The sequence below is a fragment of the Lucilia sericata genome, unplaced genomic scaffold (genome assembly GCF_015586225.1).
Source record: "Lucilia sericata isolate MDLA Ls3-8-SP2 unplaced genomic scaffold, ASM1558622v1 Contig000588F_arrow, whole genome shotgun sequence".
Lineage (NCBI taxonomy): Eukaryota > Metazoa > Arthropoda > Insecta > Diptera > Calliphoridae > Lucilia > Lucilia sericata.
In genome coordinates, this window is record NW_023994595.1 from 132,286 (window position 1) to 151,632 (window position 19,347).

The window sequence follows — 19,347 nt, forward strand, 5'->3', positions numbered from 1 at the left end:
TAAGATTCCCGCTCCTAAATTTCAATAATGTACCAATACTGATTGCCCTTCACGCCAATGTTTAAAAACCAGGGTATTGTTTTTCAAGTTTTGTATATTAAATGGCTTACCTCTCACTCATTGTCGACATTTTAAATTTTTCGATACAAATAGGAACTCATCTGACCAACTACATAAATTTGAGCTAAAAAATACAAAATTAAATACTAAAATCGGAAGAAACTTTCCGCGCTTTTAAATAAGTTGGTGGAAGATTCAAGGTATGGGTCAGTTGACTCTTCGTATGTGTTAAATTTTTAACGTTAGGTGTGGGGAACCTACGGGAAATGTATTCAGAAAAGTCTAGTGAACACGACGTGAGCATATTACACTCAAATCTAAAGATCAGTGGACTTGGGCAACTTTATATCACGGCTAAAAAACACAAAATTAAATACTAAAATCGGAAGAAACTTTCCGGCTTTTAAATAAGTTGGAGGAAGATTCAAGATATGGGTCAGTTGACTCTTCGTATGTGTTAAATTTTTAACGTTAGGTGTGGGGAATCTACGGGAAATGTATTCAGAAAAGTCTAGTGAACACTACGTGAGCATATTACACTCAAATCTAAAGATCAGTGGACTTGGGCAACTTTATATCACGGCAAGATAATAAGCTTAAGTACTTGATAAAGTTAAAAAATAACATTAATGTAGGAAAAACACCGGAAAATTGGAATCTCCTGTTCAGAGCACCGCCCTAATAATCGTATGCGGGAAAACAAAGGGAGGAGAAGGCGACTGGGAATAATAATGGTAAAAAAATTGACAAAATGGCTTAAGTAGATCCAAATATTCAAATCAGAACCAAAATAGATAAAAAATTTTGATATACAAGAAATTTTAATAATGATATATAAAATTTACACTTTATTTTGTCCGACAAAAAAGTGAATTTACTTTAATTTTAAATATTATACAGAAACATTTTATTTTTGTAGCATTGTATATTAACTAAATGAATTTAAATAAATTTTCATTATTTAATAATCATTTAACAGATTTTTCGCTGAAAGAATATAGCATGAGTACTTTTGCACTTTATTTTGTCCGATAATGTATATAATATTATAACAGAGGCCTCAGAAAGAGATGAAGTATTTAATATGTAGCTAAAAATTTTTATTTTTGTTAAAACTAATTTATTTGTGAAGTACAAATGCTATTAAATAGCAATTTTTTTTTTTTTTTTTTTTTATCGCATTTAAGAATATATAAAATACATAAAATGTTACATGAATTAATGATTGCTTTTGTCCAAAATTGTTTTATCTATATATATAAAAATGAATGTGTGTTTGTTTGTATGTTTGTATGTTTGAACGTTATAGACTACTAAACGGCTGAACCGATTTTCTTGAAATTTTCACAGCGTATTCCGGCATGTCTGGAATAGGTAATAGGCTACTTTTTATTTCGAAAATTGAAGTGGGCGATGAGCCACGCCCACATTAAGAAAATATAAAATCCGTATATTTGAGATAATATAACAGTTAGAGTCCTCAAATTTTTTCGGAGCCACTTTAGTGTCAATATGATCATTTAGGACAAAAAGTAGGCGGACTAGCATTAGGGGGCGTGGCACCTCCCATATAAATTAGACACAAAAATTCGTTTATCTGGGAAACTAATATAACTAAATTCTTAAAATTTAGCACGAAGAACTTTAACATCCATGTAAACATTTTGGGTAATAAATTGGGGGACTACCCATGAGGGGAGCGGCACCTCCCATATTAATTAAAAACAAAAATTCGTTGATCTGGGAAACTAATAGAACTAAATTCTTAAAACTTTGCACGTGGCACCTCCCATATAAATTAAATACAAAAATACGTTTATCTTGGAAACTATTACAGTTAGAATCTTAAAATTTTGCACGAAAAACTTTAACCTCCATCAAAACATTTTGGGTAATAAATTGGCGGACTACCCATGAGGGGAGCGGCACCTCCTATATTAATTAAAGACAAAAATTCGTTTATCTGGAAAATTAATGGAACTAAATTCTTCAAATTTTGCACGAAGAACTTAAATATTCATTTGAACATTTTGGAGGAAAAAAGCGGTCTTTCATCTGGGGGGTCTTGAAGCCCCCACATGAATCAAATAGAAAAATTCGTATATCTGAGAAACTATTAGAGCTAGAATCTTCAAATTTTACTTGGAGAACTTTGAACTTTTTGTGAACATTTAGAGCATAACGGGCGGACTTTCAATGGGTGGCTTGGCACAACATATATGAATTAAATACAAAATTTCGTGCATATTGGAAACTCTTATATTATTCAAATTTTTTATAGATAGATAGAAATTGGCGATAGATAGAAACTGGCGAACTTGCAATAATTTGCTTGACATCTTTCATATGTTACATATAATAAATCTGGTATTTATTTATACATATTCCTTTTAGGGTAGCAAAGCACACAGGGTATAGCTAGTGTATTTATATATAAAGACATATCTATTTACATATATGTATGTATAAAGACTGAAAAATATAAATTTTTAATTATACCCTACACCACTTTAGTGGGGAGGGTATATTGGATTTGTGCTGATGTTTGTAACATACAAAAATATTCGTCCCACCTTAAAGTATACCAATCGGCTTAGAATCGCTTTCTGAGTCGATTAAGCGATGTACGTCCGTCCGTCCGTCCGTCTGGCTGGCTGTCCATGTAAACCTTGTGCGCAAGGTACAGGTCGCAATTGGATGAAATTTGGCACGCACGTTTTATTTGACCCAAGGACGAAGCCTATTGAAAATGGTTGAAATCGGTCCATGATTTCACGTAGCCCCCATAGAACAGAACCCCCCGAAAAGGGCTTCTGAGCTCATATTTATGTTAAATATACAGATATATCGATAAAATACGGCACAACTAAGTTTTATAAAAGTCTTGGTGACCCTGCCAAATTCCATAAAGATCGGGCCCCATTTGACCTAGCTCCCATACAAAGTCCTCTTCAGAAAATTACTTGAATGTCCCAAATTAACTTATAAACACAAATATCGCGATGAAATTCAGCACAATAAAATATTATATAAATATAAATATATTCACAAAATTTTATCGGGCTTGTTCCATATTTGCCCCTAGCCCCCATATAAAGCCTCTTTCAGAAAATTAGTTTTTCATCCATAAATTGCTTAAATGTATCGGAACAATGGAATATTGAAGATAAATGCTTTATTATGAAAAAAAAATCACATATAATATTCATAAATGGTGTAGGGTATCATATGGTCGGCCACGACCGACTATACTTTCTTACTTGTTTAGCATTATTTTGGATAGGATTTAGCTGCAATAATTTTTGAGACCTGGTCACACTGCTCGGCACTCTAAGATAGTTGATTCTCCTTTTAGTTCATTTTCTTCACATATACAAATTATGAACCGTTTCTCCACACATGTGTATGTTGATGCATACATTGTTTTTTTCCTTTACACGGTCTCTATATGTTACGGAACGTGTTCCCTGGCGAGGTTTCTGACTATGGAGCATGTTAATGATCTCAGGTGGTCCCAACCCTGCTTACCAGGCACAGAACCGAACAGTAAACAAAGAAAAGAAAACTACAATAAACAAGCTACAGAAACTAAATAAACCAAAACAACCACATAAAGAGATTCCGAGACAGCTGTTCGTCTCTTCTGCCCTCCCAACCTTGTCGCAGCTGCATCCACATCTAATTTAGGCTAGCGACCCAAATCCCCTTGACTTCCTTCACTTACCAATCCATCATCACCCGCACCTAGCTGAATAACCAATATAGAAAATATTATATTTCAAGAACAACAATCACATCGTTTATTAAAATACAATTTAACGTTTCTTAACTTATATTAAGGTAAATAACAATTATTAACGAAACAAATATGGATACTTATGATACATTTTTTCCTCGCATATAACATTACTATTAACAGCTATCATCGTAGATTCAATTAAAAAAATATATTTTTTGTCTATCTAGCGCACAAGTTAATTTTCCTTCCTCAAATTTTGGTTTTGACGATTTCTATAATTTTACTAATACCTAAAAGAGCTTTCTGAGGTCGTATAATACCTGTCACTATACGGGAAAATTCTAAATAACTACCGCGTTACTTGGGCTCTAGATTCACGATTCTCGTTTAAATCGCGACGATCGAGGGATAAGTGTATAAACACATAAATAGACAGCACACACACACATCAACTAGTACATTCAACGCGACACTTATAAACTTGGTTCACCGAAACACGACTACACTTAATTTAAACATAATCTATATTTTGGGATATTGTTATCCATGTGTATTCTTCCCAGTTCTCTTCTGCATCAAGACTTGATATTAAATGTTAAAAATTCTCCCTTTTAAAAAAATCTACTCCTGATCTTTCTTGACGTTTTCTTTCAAGATCTTATTTACGGATTTTGTTTAAAAACACAGATGAGTTATTTGTATTTCACAATTCAATAAATTTTAAGCCACTTTAAGTGTTTAACATAATCTTATCTTTATATTTAAAAGAATCAAAGTAGGTTACCTGGCTATTATAAATATGTGGTCTATGTGGTTTTGGAAGGTGTCAATTAATCCAACCATCTTCCTGATAATAGCCAGCTGAGTCAAATGATAAAAAAAATTAAATCAGGACGACGTTTTATCACAAAAATTTATATAACACACTTACGTTTCCATATTAATCTTTCTTTTATAATTGTCACCACAAAAATATTAAATTAGTAACCACACAGAAAAAAATCAAAGATTAATTTAACTTTTAACGTCTTTGTTATTTGACGTTAATATCGCTTATGATTTTTCTTTTGCTTTTCAACTACCAAACTACTTTGTCTTTCGCGAGATTATCGCTATTTACTAGAAAATCCTATGTTGCCAGTTTTCCTACCGTTAACTGTAAGTATATACATTTGTTTATTTAAAATATATATTTAAATATTCTATTTATACCCTACACCACTTTAGTGGGGAGGGTATATTGGGTTTCTGCTGATGTTTGTAACGCACAATAATATTGGTCCTATACCCACCTTAAAGTATACCAATCGGCTCAGAATCATTTTCTGAGTCGATTTAGCTATGTCCGTCCGTCCATGTAAACCTTGTAATCAAACTACAGGTCGCAATTTTGAAGATAATTCAATGAAATTTGGTACATGATCTTCTATTGTCCCAGGGACGAAGCCTATTGATGGTTAAGATCGGTCCATTATTTCACCTAGCCCCCATACAACTGAACCCCCCAATAGGGCTTGTAATCCTTGTAATCAAACTACAGGTCGCAATTTTGCAGATAATTCAATGAAATTTGGCACATGATCTTTTATGGTATCGTAGACGAAGCCTGTTGAAAATGGTTTACATCGGTCCATTATTTCACCTAGCCCCCATACAACTGAACCCGCCGAATAGGGCTTTTAAGTTCATAATTATGTTTAATATACTCATATCTCGACAAAAAGCTGCAATAACCAAGTTGTATACAAGACTTGATGACCCCCACGAATTCCATAATATTAGGTTCTCATATGACCCTAGCCCCTATGAAAAGCTTCACTTAAATGTCCACAATTTTATTCAACAATAAACGGCTTAAGTATGTATATCTAAGGCAAGGTACAATTCAACTTAAATGCTTTATTATGGCAACTAAATCACATTATATTTTTGTCAAAGGTGTAGGGTATTATATGGTCGGCCTCGCCCGATTATAATTTCTTACTTGTTTTTTTCAGCCTTATTTATATTAGGTAGGTAGGGTAGGTAGGTCGATAGGAGGATGTATACTACATCAAATCCGAAGAAATACACCTAGGCCACTATCGGGCCTGTTATGCGCTCCTTATCATGAAAAAAAAAAAACTGAAAGAATTATTTTTCAGTGTTCAGAAACTCAGTTTCCTGAACGTAATTTCGAAGAATCTTCCAATCAGTGTTAGTCAGGAATGTTATTTCCGGAATAACATCACTTCCAAGATACTTGGATCTAACTTCGACGAATGCCTGGCAGTGGCAAAGAAAGTGCTCCAGAGTTTCACTGTCCTCTCCACATGCTCTACATTCGTCTGAATCCGCACGTCCAATTTTGCATAGATGTGCTCGTAGTCCTGTGTGTCCACTCAGAATACGTACCATCATAGTAACTTCAGACTTGCTCATTTTGAGGAGATTTTTCGTCTTGCTCTCATCAGGGTCACCCAATAGGATCTTCGTGGTTCTACCCACTGTTTCATTATTCCAAGAGGCCTTATGGGATTCTCTCACCCATATTTTTAGTTCAGCTTTTGTTGCGTCGAATGGTTTTGCGTTTGTCAGGTTAACTGCCTCGAGCTCCCTTCCCTTTAAAGCTATTACATTCGCCCTTTCGTTACCGACTACTCCCGAGTGGGCAGGTACCCATATGATGTGAACCTTACCTCTGGGAGAGTATTCAGTTAAAGTTTTCTTACAATCCAATACGGTCTTAGATTTAGTTCTATCGCCTGATATCGCCCTAATTGCCTTCTGGCTGTCGGTAAATATATTAAGCGCTGTGGGCGCCATATTTATTCTAATCCAATTTACGCATTCCGTTATTGCTCGTACTTCTGCCTGGAAGCTTGTGTTATGATTTGGTAAACGGTGCTATATTTCTGTTTCTGGGTCTTGAATATAGAAACCCAGCCCCACTTTGCCCCCCAATTTAGAGCCATCCGTGTAACAACGGATTCCTAATGGTATTTGCTCTAATGTTCCGCATGACCAAGACATTCTATCTGGGATCAGCGTTTCAAAGTTTCCGACATATTCTGTGTCTGGTATACGATCAGGCACGTCCGATGATTGTGTATAACCTTCCAATATGTCCAGAATACATTGATGACCTGTCCTATAACCGCTTTTGGCCAGTTCGTAAACGTAAGCTAGAATTGGTCTAATTACAATTTTATAAAGCCATTTCACGCCTATAGTTCTCCTACATATCGCCCAGCACCGATGAGCCTTGTTGATCCTATCCTCTATGTGGTATCTCCATTTTAATTTCCGGTCGAGGATTACACCTAAGTACTTAACTTTGTCTGTCACTGGTATCTTCTTGCCAAGGAAGCAAGGTTCAGTATACGTAGAAATTTTTGTCTTTCTTGTGAAAAGACAGATTTCCGTTTTTGCCGGGTTAACATTGAAGCCTCTCGGTTGAGCCCAGCTCAAGGCCGTATTCAGAGCCACCTCAGTTCTTCTACACAAGTAATTTGCATACCGCCAGTGTATACAGTTTGCTATCAAAGGATGCACCTATGTAGTGGACAACTTCGTTTAAAGCGGTTTCCACCGATCGTCCCTAAATTTAAGCATGCTGCTTAAATTTTATGTCTTTGTCGGGTATACTGCTTTTCACCATACTATCAACTATCCGTTCCAAAGGTTTAAGTAGGAAGGACGTAAGACTTATCGGTCGATAAGACTTAGGTGTCGAATAGCTAGATTTCCCTGGTTTAGGTATAAATATTACCCTTGCATCCTGCCATTTAATGGGGGTATATGTGAATTTTAAGCATGCAGTGAATATCTGAGACAGATGTACGGAAACCAGTCCCGCCTCCATCTGTAAGAGTGCCGGGAAAATGCCATCCGGCCCTGCAGCTTTATAGGGAGCGAAGCTCTTGATTGCCCCTTTAACCATATCAGATGTAATTACAATTTCCGTGTTAGCCTCCCCTTCCTCCAATAACCGGGTGGAAAATGAGAGTCCATTAGGAGTTTCATTGTCTCCTCCATATCCTCCAACCTCCTGCCCGTATCATCGACCATAGATTCTGGTTGGACATGAGTTTTGGATAGGAATTTTTTATCTTCGATACGTCATTTACACTGTCTACCTTTTCACAGAAAAGTTTCCAGGAGTCTCGTTTGGCTTTACAAACAATTTTCTTATATTCACCAAGTTTACTACGATACTCATCCCAGTATACTGCGGTCTTTTTACGCCGTGCCCGGTTAAATAGTTTGCGAAGAGTCTTACCAAGGTTCCGAATCTACCCGGTTACCCACGGTTTCTCCTGGGCAGATCTCCGCTCTCGCAGAGGGCAGCTGTCCTCGAACGATTCAACCAAGGCACTTGTGAGCATTTCTACTTTGGCGTCTATGTCCTCTTTATTTCGACATTGAAAAGTGTTCTGACATAAACGGTTCTTTAGTAAGGAACCGAACATTGTCCAATTAGTTTTAGACTTATTCCGAAACTTTATCGGCTTTAGTGGCGGCCGTAGTATTTTGAATCTTATGTACCGATGGTCAGAAAAGGAGTGCTCGTCCGAAACTCTCCAATCCTGAATTTCGTTTATAAGCTCTTCTGATCATACAGTTATATCTAATACTTCTTCTCTGATTCTATTGACGAAGGTAGCTTTATTACCTAAGTTCGATGTGATCAAGTCTTTAGTATTAAGGAAATCCATAAGGGCTTGTCCCCTGCGATTGGTGTTTGTACTACCCCAAGCTACATGGTGGGAGTTGGCATCATAACCTATTACAATTTTCTTATTTTGCCTTTGTGCCTCTTCGACCAGTTTCATCAGCTCCGACGTTGGTGGTAGTGTCGGAGAATCGAAAGGCAGGTAAACAGATGCAAGGTATATGTTGCCACGACCTTGCTTCAGTACTGTTGCTTCCGATGTGGATAATCCTGTTTAGAGGAGAAAACATAAATTCTTGTGACATAAGATACATGTTCTCGATCGAGACCTCAATCATTGTCATCCATTTAAACTGTCTTCCAGCGAGCTGGTGATCACATCCCCGCTCGTTGGATTTGACTGCTCCGGGTAACCTGAAGTGGCTATTGATGCAGTGGGTACCATTGATGGCACTGCGGTGTCCTTATCAGGCATAGGAAGAGCAGTCTTTTTAATCGACATTTTCCCAATTTTGGACAGCACTGCTGTTCTGTCTTCTGGCGAGTGAGTGATTTCCTCCTCGCTTTTAGGATTTGACTCCTCAAAATTACCAGTACTTGCTAATGATGCTTTGAGTACCGTCTTAGGTGTTTTAGTGTCCTTATCGGGGCCGGTTTTGACATCCCTTTCAATCGGCACCTCCCCAATTTTGGAAAGAGCAGCTGCACCTTCTTTTGGCGAGTTAGTGGTATCATCCTCGCTTTTAGGATTTGACTCCCTAACGTTATCAGTAGTTGCTACTGATGCTGTGGTCTTAGGTATTTTAGTGTCCTTTTCGAGGCTTGTTGTAACAGCCCTTCCAATCGGCACCTTCCCAATTTTGAATATGACAGCTTTAGAGGCGAAGTAAGCCCTACCTTTATTCTTGGCAAGACTAGCCATAAATTTCTGGTCGATACCTATTACAAATAAAGTTTCCTCAGGTTCTTCTTTCCTGTAAAAGACGTCCCATTTTTCCACGGCCAGCTCAGCATTTTGACCACCAAGAATTTCCAGTATACGTTCATTAGCCAGTTTACTGTCCCATCCTTTTATGTAGACAGTGGACTTTAAGAGCACCAGAAGCTCGCTCTTCTTTGCCAGTCCCAGCTTAGCACCGTTCCAGGGTGGAGGGATACTTTCCACCAAGTTCTTTAGGGTGCTCACACATTGGTGAGATGCCAACCTCAACAACATCACGCCCATTCTGAACTCGCAGCTCACGCACTCTATTGGTTGTTTGCCCTTTGAAGCGATTGCGTGGTCCACTATCTTATTGTTCACCAGATCTTCTACCTTACTCTGTTGGAATTTTGCCTGCCAGATTACCGGCATCGTAAACTGCATAAAAGGGATCGTCCCGGTGTCTTATTTTGGCAACTTTGGCGTAAGATGGCGGCTCTTTTCCACTGTCAAGCCTATCTTTCCTCGCTTTTCGGGGTTTCTTTTGCGATACCCTTACCTTCGAGGTTGATTTCGCCGACGTGGTCGTCTTCGGGATATCTATCTTGGCGTTGTCACCCTTACTCTCAGGATTCTGACTTGGGGTTCCTTTGAGTGAAGTATGGCTTGGCTTCGACTGTGTATTACAAGACGGGGAGCTCTTTTTTTTTTCTTCTTAGGTTTATTCTCAGTTGTCAACTCTAATTTATATTATATTTATATGATTTTCTCCTATATGTTATGAACCTACATATTTCCTATTCCTCCTGACCCATAAACATCATCCAGAGCTTCGTCCGCAATTAAGGTGGTAACAGGCTCCCATAAAAATTAGCAAATATTATTTTCATTCATAATTTATTCTTATTTTCAAAATCCGCCAAAATTATTATTTTCCATTCCAGAAAATGCATCCCTGTGCTTTACGCCTTTTCTCCGCGTTACTACATTATAGTAAAGGCGTTTCTACACCGAACAGCTGACACACAACCAAACACATGACAAATATGCAAGAAGAAAAAAACAACACAGAACATGCAATTAAAACAAATTCACTCCAACAAACAAACAAAAAGACATTAAAACAAGTAAGAAAGTATAGTCGGGCGTGGCCGACCATATGATACCCTACACCAGTTATGAATATTAAATGTGATTTATTTTTCATAATAAAGCATTTATCTTCAATATTCCCTTGTTCCGATACATTTAAGCAATTTATGGATGAAAATCTAATTTTCTGAAAGAGGCTTTATATGGGGGCTAGGGGCAAATATGGACCAAGCCCGATAAAATTTTGTGAATATATTTATATTTACATAATATTTTATTGTGCTAAATTTCATCGCGATATTTGTGTTTATAAGTTAATTTGGGACATTCAAGTAATTTTCTGAAGGGGACTTTGTATGGGAGCTAGGGTCAAATGGGGCCCGATCTTTATGAAATTTGGCAGGGTCATCCAGACTTCTATAAAACTTAGTTGTGCCGCATTTTATCGATATATCTGTAAATTTAACAAAATTATGAGCTCAAAAGCCCTTTTCGGGGGGTTCTGTTCTATGGGGGCTAGGTGAAATAATGGACCGATTTCAACCATTTTCAATAGGCTTCGTCCTTGGGTCAAATAAAACGTGCGTGCCAAATTTCATCCAATTATCTTGAAAATTGCGACCTGTACCTTGCGCACAAGGTTTACATGGACAGCCAGCCAGCCAGCCAGCCAGCCAGCCAGCCTGCCAGACGGACGGACGGACGGACATAGCTTAATCGACTCAGAAAACGATTCTAAGCCGATTGGTATACTTTAAGGTGGGTCTAGGACGAATATTTTTGTATGTTACAAACATCAGCACAAATCCAATATACCCTCCCCACTAAAGTGGTGTAGGGTATAACAAGTAAGAAAGTATAGTCGGGCGTGGCCGACCATATGATACCCTACACCATTTATGAATATTATATGTGATTTATTTTTCATAATAAAGCATTTATCTTCAATATTCCATTGTTCCGATACATTTAAGCAATTTATGGATGAAAAACTAATTTTCTGAAAGAGGCTTTATATGGGGGCTAGGGGCAAATATGGACCAAGCCCGATAAAATTTTGTGAATATATTTAATTTACATAATATTTTATTGTGCTGAATTTCATCGCGATATTTGTGTTTATAAGTTAATTTGGGACATTCAAGTAATTTTCTGAAGAGGACTTTGTATGGGAGCTAGGGTCAAATGGGGGGATCTTTATGAAATTTGGCAGGGTCACCAAGACTTCTATAAAACTTAGTTGTGCCGTATTTTATCGATATATCTGTGTATTTAACATAATTATGAGCTCAGAAGCCCTTTTCGGGGGGTTCTGTTCTATGGGGGCTAGGTGGAATAATGGACTGATTTCAACCATTTTCAATAGGCTTCGTCCTTGGGTCAAATAAAACATGCGTACAAGGTTTACATGGACAGCCAGCCAGCCAGACGGACGTAGCTTAATCGACTCAGAAAACGATTCTAAGCCGATTGGTATACTTTAAGGTGGGTCTAGGACGAATATTTTTGTATGTTACAAACATCAGCACAAATCCAATATACCCTCCCCACTAAAGTGGTGTAGGGTATAAAAATCGAGACGTGCAAAAAAGATTACAATCAATGGTAAGTACACATGTAAATCATTTATATATATAAATAACTAAATTATTTCTATTTCAGAAACACAGAAAACAACAGGCTTAACACACTGGACTACTCACAAATCAAACTGAATCAACAAACAAAAGAACATGAGGAACGAAAACACCAGATATAATATACAAACTGGACTCCAGACAACAACAGAAGAGAACACAAACAAAACACAGTGCCAGCAGTTCTACTTTGGGTTCGGATCACTCGCAACAAATATTATTTAAAAACAGGTTCTTTCTTTTCCCACACTTTGTCGTTTTGTTCTTCTACTTTTCATTTATTTGTTTTAGCGAACAATTATAACTGTTAATTTATAAAAATGTGGACATGATATGTAGTCACAAAAGAAAACTTTTTTTTATGACATTTACTTTGCGTTCAAATTTTTTTTATTTAGTTTCTGTTCATCTCTCTGCTCGCTTTTAATGTTCTTTGTAGGAAAAAAATGTGTTAACAATTGTTTCAATATTTTTAATAATTTACAAATCACTTTTTGTTTTTGGCTACATCCCGATTGAGCCCCTATATGCAGGGGTACCAAATCAAACACTTTAATTTAATTAATTCAAAGTTCAAATATTAATTTATTTATAATTAAATCTTAAGCTATAACGTTTGTTTTACTTTCGTGTTCGATTTGATACTGATCTCTTTGGCAAAAACTTAATGTTCTGTTCTAATAAAAATATGATGAGTTCAGAGCAGCCAAGCGCAGAAAGAGAGATGCTAAGAAACTGTTACTGTAGTGGTGAGAAAATACTAAAAAAACACTTAGAAAAAATATTGCCTAATTACGCTTGTTATGATCAAATTTCATAACAAGTAGAATGGTAAATTTTACGGATAAAACATATTCAAAGAAAAGTAAAATGTATATTTCTTCACAAAGATAAAGTTTTTTATTTAAAATGTGTAAAAAAAGTATTTAAAATACTGTTTTTATGTGTTTTCATTCTTATGCATTAGTGAAATTTTTTTGGAGTGTACGAGTATTTGCAAGTAATTCTCTTGTTTACAAATTGTGTTGTAGTTTTTAAAAATTGTTTTTGCAATTTTTGAAACAAATCGAAGTCAACCTACATTGTTGAATGCTGTTACACAGGGTATACAGAGGCGTCACGAGCAAAAAACTATTTCCCTCTCTTTCGCACAAAACGAATTCAATAATTTTTTTTAGCTGTATTTTATATACCTCTTCTCACCAAACAATTTCAAAATCAAACAAAAGTTGATTTTAGACTTTTTTAAATGTCAAAAGTGACACCTCTGTATACTTTGTGGCTGTTAGGCAACTGAAGATAATTTTTTGTATTTTTACGCTCTTGCTGTGAGTTTTGTTTACGATCGGGTCAGGGCACACTTAGAAAGGTGACTGCATCACTACAAATACAACAATACAAAAACAACATATATTTTGTTTTTGTTCTAGAATCAGCGTATTGTCAAAATCAGCTGATATAAAAATAAAAATGTTTTTGTTTTTTCTATCAACAAATTTTATTTCAATTTCATAAAAATGGCATAGTTTTGTTATTAGTTTATTTTAATCGTGATAAAAAGTTTCCTGCACTATTTGTCGTAAGTCTACTCGTATACAACCAGAGAAATCTTCCTCACCTATTGCTAAAAAGCCACCAAAAAGAAAGGAAAACGATCACAGTACAAAAGAAGCCTTAAGCTCTGTTAAGACAGAATTCCCGTTTTCTTTTTGCTGGCGATCCTTATGACACCATTACCTTGCGCGGTCTAAATTCTCTTCATGTAGAACACACCATCAAGACCCATACCGACAGTTTATCGGACTTTGATGTTCAAAGCAATTATCTAATATCCTGTGGTTATAGTTGTCGTCAAGGTACTCTGGCCGTTGATCGTTTTCTAATGGTCTATGATTTACGTATGTTGCGTCTAGTATCACCCATACAAGAACTCCTCGATCCACAACTCTTAAAGTTTTTGCCCTCACAAGCTTCACGTTTGGCTGTCGTTTCCAGTTATGGTCAGGTGTAATTGGTCGATTCGGTGGAATTAAGTGAACCGCGTGTCTCTATGTATCAGATAAATACCACCGGTAACCAGTGTTTGTTAAGTTTTGATGTCAGTTCTTCGTCTCAAGTTATGGCGTTTGGTGATCAGTCGGGTCATATAAGTATCAGAGCAGCAGTAAATTCTGCCCAACCGCAATTCAATAATTTTTCACGTGACACCGAATTTGCCGATCCAGTACCGCAGTTGCCTATAGTACCCATAACCGACACCACATTCCCTTTATAGTCTATAGTATTGCCACGTTTGGTAACCGGATCACGTTGGTTTTCCGACTGGCCCTCAGAATTATTGCGCTATCAATATCGCCCCAAGCCCATTGAACAGGATGTTTTGAATAACATGAAAATACAAGGACCCATTGGTTATTCTCCCAAAACGCGCACTTTGAGACATAATCAAATACCCTACATTTTGGAAAATGGTGCCGGCTTAAGTTCAGGCAGTGGTAATGGTCTTAATAATGCGGTCAAATCCTCTGACTCCGGGGTGAAAATTATACCAAGACGTTATCGCAAGGTGGAATTGATATACACCAAATTGGGTACTCATGACTTTGATTTCGAACAACACAATCAAACTTGTTTTGCTAGCCTAGAGGCCACCTTGCCCAATTCCTAATGCAATGCCATGTTGCAGATTTTATATTTCATATAACCTTTGCGCCAGAAATTATTAAATCAAAGTTGTGCCAAGGAGTTTTGTTTATCTTGTGAATTGGGTTTTCTTTTCTATATGTTGGATAAAAGTAGTGGTAAGTTTTGTTATTAATAAATTGCTGTAAAACAAACATTTTAATGGACTTTGCTTTTAGCTTCTACACCTTGCCAGGCCAGCAATTTCTTAAGATCTTTTCGTACTGTACCCGAGGCCTCTGCCTTGGGCCTCATTTTATCCGATAGATCATTAAATATTAATTTAATTAGTTTAATACAGGTGGGTTTAGAAAACTAATTGTTTTACGTTTTTTATGTTTTGTGTTTTTTATTTCTTAGAATTGAAATCGTTTCATTTTGCATCAAATGCATTATGAAAATTTGGATTCTCATAAAAATAGCCATGTTTGTGGTGTAGAATTTGTGGGCCATAGTTATGGTAAATAGTTTTTATCTATTTAAGCTCAAGTAGTAAATTTTTGGAATAAAATTTTCACTTTTTCTTCTCTCACACGCTCCCTTTTAGGCAAATAACAAAATGTAACATATTCGGAAGACGCAAATACAGATTCCAATAAAACCGGTGCTGATATATATCAGGCAATTAATATTAAACCGGGTAAGGATTATTGTAACAAAATAAGACAAAGGAAAGAGAATCGACTAGAGCCTAGAAACTATAGACTAGACCAGGGGTCGGCAAACTACGGCTCGCGAGCCAAATGCGGCTCTTTGGATGTGAAGCTATGGCTCTTTAGTTTCATACGCAATTTTTTTATTTTATAAAAAAATATATGTATATACATGTATTAAAATATTTCTGAATAGATTAACGAGCAGTGTTTGTTAAAACTAACAAAACAATTCGCAAACGTTTCTACAATATACACAACATTTCAACTTTGTTTAATTCTTCTGTATGTGAGACAACTAACAAATGAAAGTTTAGAGTCGTTTGTGAAACATTAAACAACAAGTTATGATACAAACTTTCTAAAACAAGTTAGTATTGTAAGAAAATGTTTAATTCTTTAAATTTTTAGTTGAAAAGTTCCTTATAAACGATGGGGTATATGAGCGCTCCTACGAAGTGCCATTAGATAAAATGTAAAACAAGATCATACATTACGAAATTTTTGTGTATTTCCAATTAAAAAATATTTTTTGGAAATTGAAAATATAGTAATTAAATAATTACTTAATAATGTAGAGATTGGACACAGTTACCCAGGAAAAACTGACATTGAAAAGTAGTGAGTTAAAAAGCTAATAAAACCTCTTTTCACTACTTCTTCATTAGCATTTTAAGTCATTATTTTAACACGGTGATGTCATTGGAGGCAAGTACTTCTACGCACGCTTACTAATAGGAAGTTAAAGAAGTACTTGCAATTTCTCTTACAAAACAGTTGTTGAGTAAGTTGTTTTGTTTTTTAATAATAAAAAGAGCCAGTCAAATGTTCTACACACTGCACCACTGCATAGCTATTTTATCGCGCATCAAATAATGGTTTTCACAATCAAAATTAATTTTGTTTTATTTTTTGTAAAACACAATTCTTAAAACGCAATAAAATAAAATGTGCAAACAATATGACAAAGCCGAAAATAAAGTACTTCTATATCAGATTATAAGAAAGTCATTACTAGAGTACATCTAAGTAATGCAGACGATAAGTAGTAGTCATTGAAAAGTAAGTGGTTATGGAAGTACAACCCATTACAGAGTTTTTGCTGGATATTTTTGTTCCTATAAACTTGTTTATGACGAATTTCACCACTATGCTGGTATTATTAAGCATGTTATGATCGTTAAAGTCATTTCCTGAAGAGGAATTTACATGGGGGTATGGTCAACAATGAACTGACCCTTAAAAAATTTTGGAAAGAGATTTTCGTTCCTATAATACTTGTTTGTGTCGAATTGCGTCGCTATACTAATATGTATTATTAAATCAGTTATGAACGTTAAAGTTATTTTCTGAAGTAGACCTTTTGTCATTATGTTTATGTTATGTTTGTGTTGAATTTTGTCATAATACTGCTATTATTAAGACAGTTATGAACGTTAGAATCAAATTTGGAAGATAGATTTTTGTTCTTATAAATGTTGTATATTTTGAATTTCGCCGCTATATTGCTACTGTTAAGTCAATTATGATCGTTAGTCATTTTCTGAAAAGGACCTAATATTGGGGTTGGTAAACTATTTATCTCCATTGCCGCCAAATTAATATATTACTTTATACTGTATTAGCTGCGTCATCTATTTTCGTTATTTTTACATTTCCTGATATGTTTCCAAATGCCTTTTAAATGATAACACTGTCACTCTAATAAACTTCTATATTTTTATATAACGAGTGTTTAAAAATGCATTCGAATGACCCATAAAAATTCAAAAAGTATTTGTAGTCAAAAATCTATAAGAAAGATTCCTTGCAGAATGTCCTGTAGATAATTAAACCAAATTTATGTTTTTGAAGTGAATTCATAAAGTATTTGTAAAGTTTTAATAAACAACAATTTTGTGGCTCTTTTAAAACATATGTTTTGTAAACTGTAAATTTTGGCTCTTCCGACTCAAAAGTTTGCCGACCACAGGACTAGACTATAGACTAGACTATAGACTAGACTATAGACTAGACTATAGACTATAGACTAGACTATAGACTAGACTATAGACTAGACTATAGACTAGACTATAGACTAGACTATAGACTAGACTATAGACTAGACTATAGACTAGACTAGACTATAGACTAGACTATAGACTAGACTATAGACTAGACTATAGACTAGACTATAGACTAGACTATAGACTAGACTATAGACTAGACTATAGACTAGACTATAGACTAGACTATAGACTAGACTATAGACTAGACTATAGACTAGACTATAGACTAGACTATAGACTAGACTATAGACTAGACTATAGACTAGACTATAGACTAGACTATAGACTAGACTATAGACTAGACTATAGACTAGACTATAGACTAGACTATAGACTACTATAGACTAGACTATAGACTAGACTATAGACTAGACTATAGACTAGACTATAGACTAGACTATAGACTAGACTATAGACTAGACTATAGACTAGACTATAGACTAGACTATAGACTAGACTATAGACTAGACTATAGACTAGACTATAGACTAGACTATAGACTAGACTATAGACTAGACTATAGACTAGACTATAGACTAGACTATAGACTAGACTATAGACTAGACTAGACTAGACTATAGACAGACTATAGACTAGACTATAGACTAGACTATAGACTAGACTATAGACTAGACTATAGACTAGACTATAGACTACTATAGACTAGACTATAGACTAGACTATAGACTACTATAGACTAGACTATAGACTAGACTATAGACTAGACTATAGACTAGACTATAGACTAGACTATAGACTAGACTATAGACTAGACTATAGACTAGACTATAGACAGACTATAGACTAGACTATAGACTAGACTATAGACTAGACTATAGACTAGACTATAGACTAGACTATAGACTAGACTATAGACTAGACTAGAGACTAGACTATAGACTAGACTATAGACTAGACTATAGACTAGACTATAGACTAGACTATAGACTAGACTATAGACTAGACTATAGAACTAGACTATAGACTAGACTATAGACTAGACTATAGACTAGACTATAGACTAGACATAGACTAGACTATAGACAGACTAGAACTAACTTAGACTAGACTAGAGACTAGACTATAGACGAGACTATAGACTAGACTATAGACTATACTATAGACTAGACTATAGAACTAGACTATAGACTAGACTATAGACTAGACTATAGAATAGACTATAGACTAGACTATAGACTAGACTATAGACTAGACTATAGACTAGACTATATACTAGACTATAGACTAGACTATAGACTAGACTATAGACAGACTATAGACAAGACTATAGACTAGACTATAGACTAGACTAGACTAGACTATGACTAGACTAGACTATAGACTAGACTAGACTAGACTATAGACTAGACTAGACTATAGACTAGACTATAGACTAGACTATAGACTAGACTATAGACTAGACTATAGACTAGACTATAGACTAGACTATAGACTAGACTATAGACTAGACTATAGACTAGACTATAGACAGACTATAGACTAGACTATAGACTAGACTATAGACTAGACTATAGACTAGACTATAGACTAGACTATAGACTAGACTATAGACTAGATAAGACTAGACTATAGACTAGACTATAGACTAGACTATAGACTAGACTATAGACTAGACTATAGACTAGACTATAGACTAGACTATAGACTAGACTATAGACTAGACTATAGACTAGACTATAGACTAGACTATAGACTAGACTATAGACTAGACTATAGACTAGACTATAGACTAGACTATAGACTAGACTATAGACTAGACTATAGACTAGACTATAGACTAGACTATAGACTAGACTATAGACTAGACTATAGACTAGACTATAGACTAGACTATAGACT

General features: G+C 35.5%; 1 pseudogene; it reads left to right on the forward strand.

The window, feature by feature from the left end:
• The window catches only part of LOC119606468, a 103,398-nt pseudogene extending 87,989 nt beyond the window's left edge, over nt 1-15,409 (forward strand).
• Nucleotides 15,410-19,347: the final 3,938 nt, after the last annotated feature.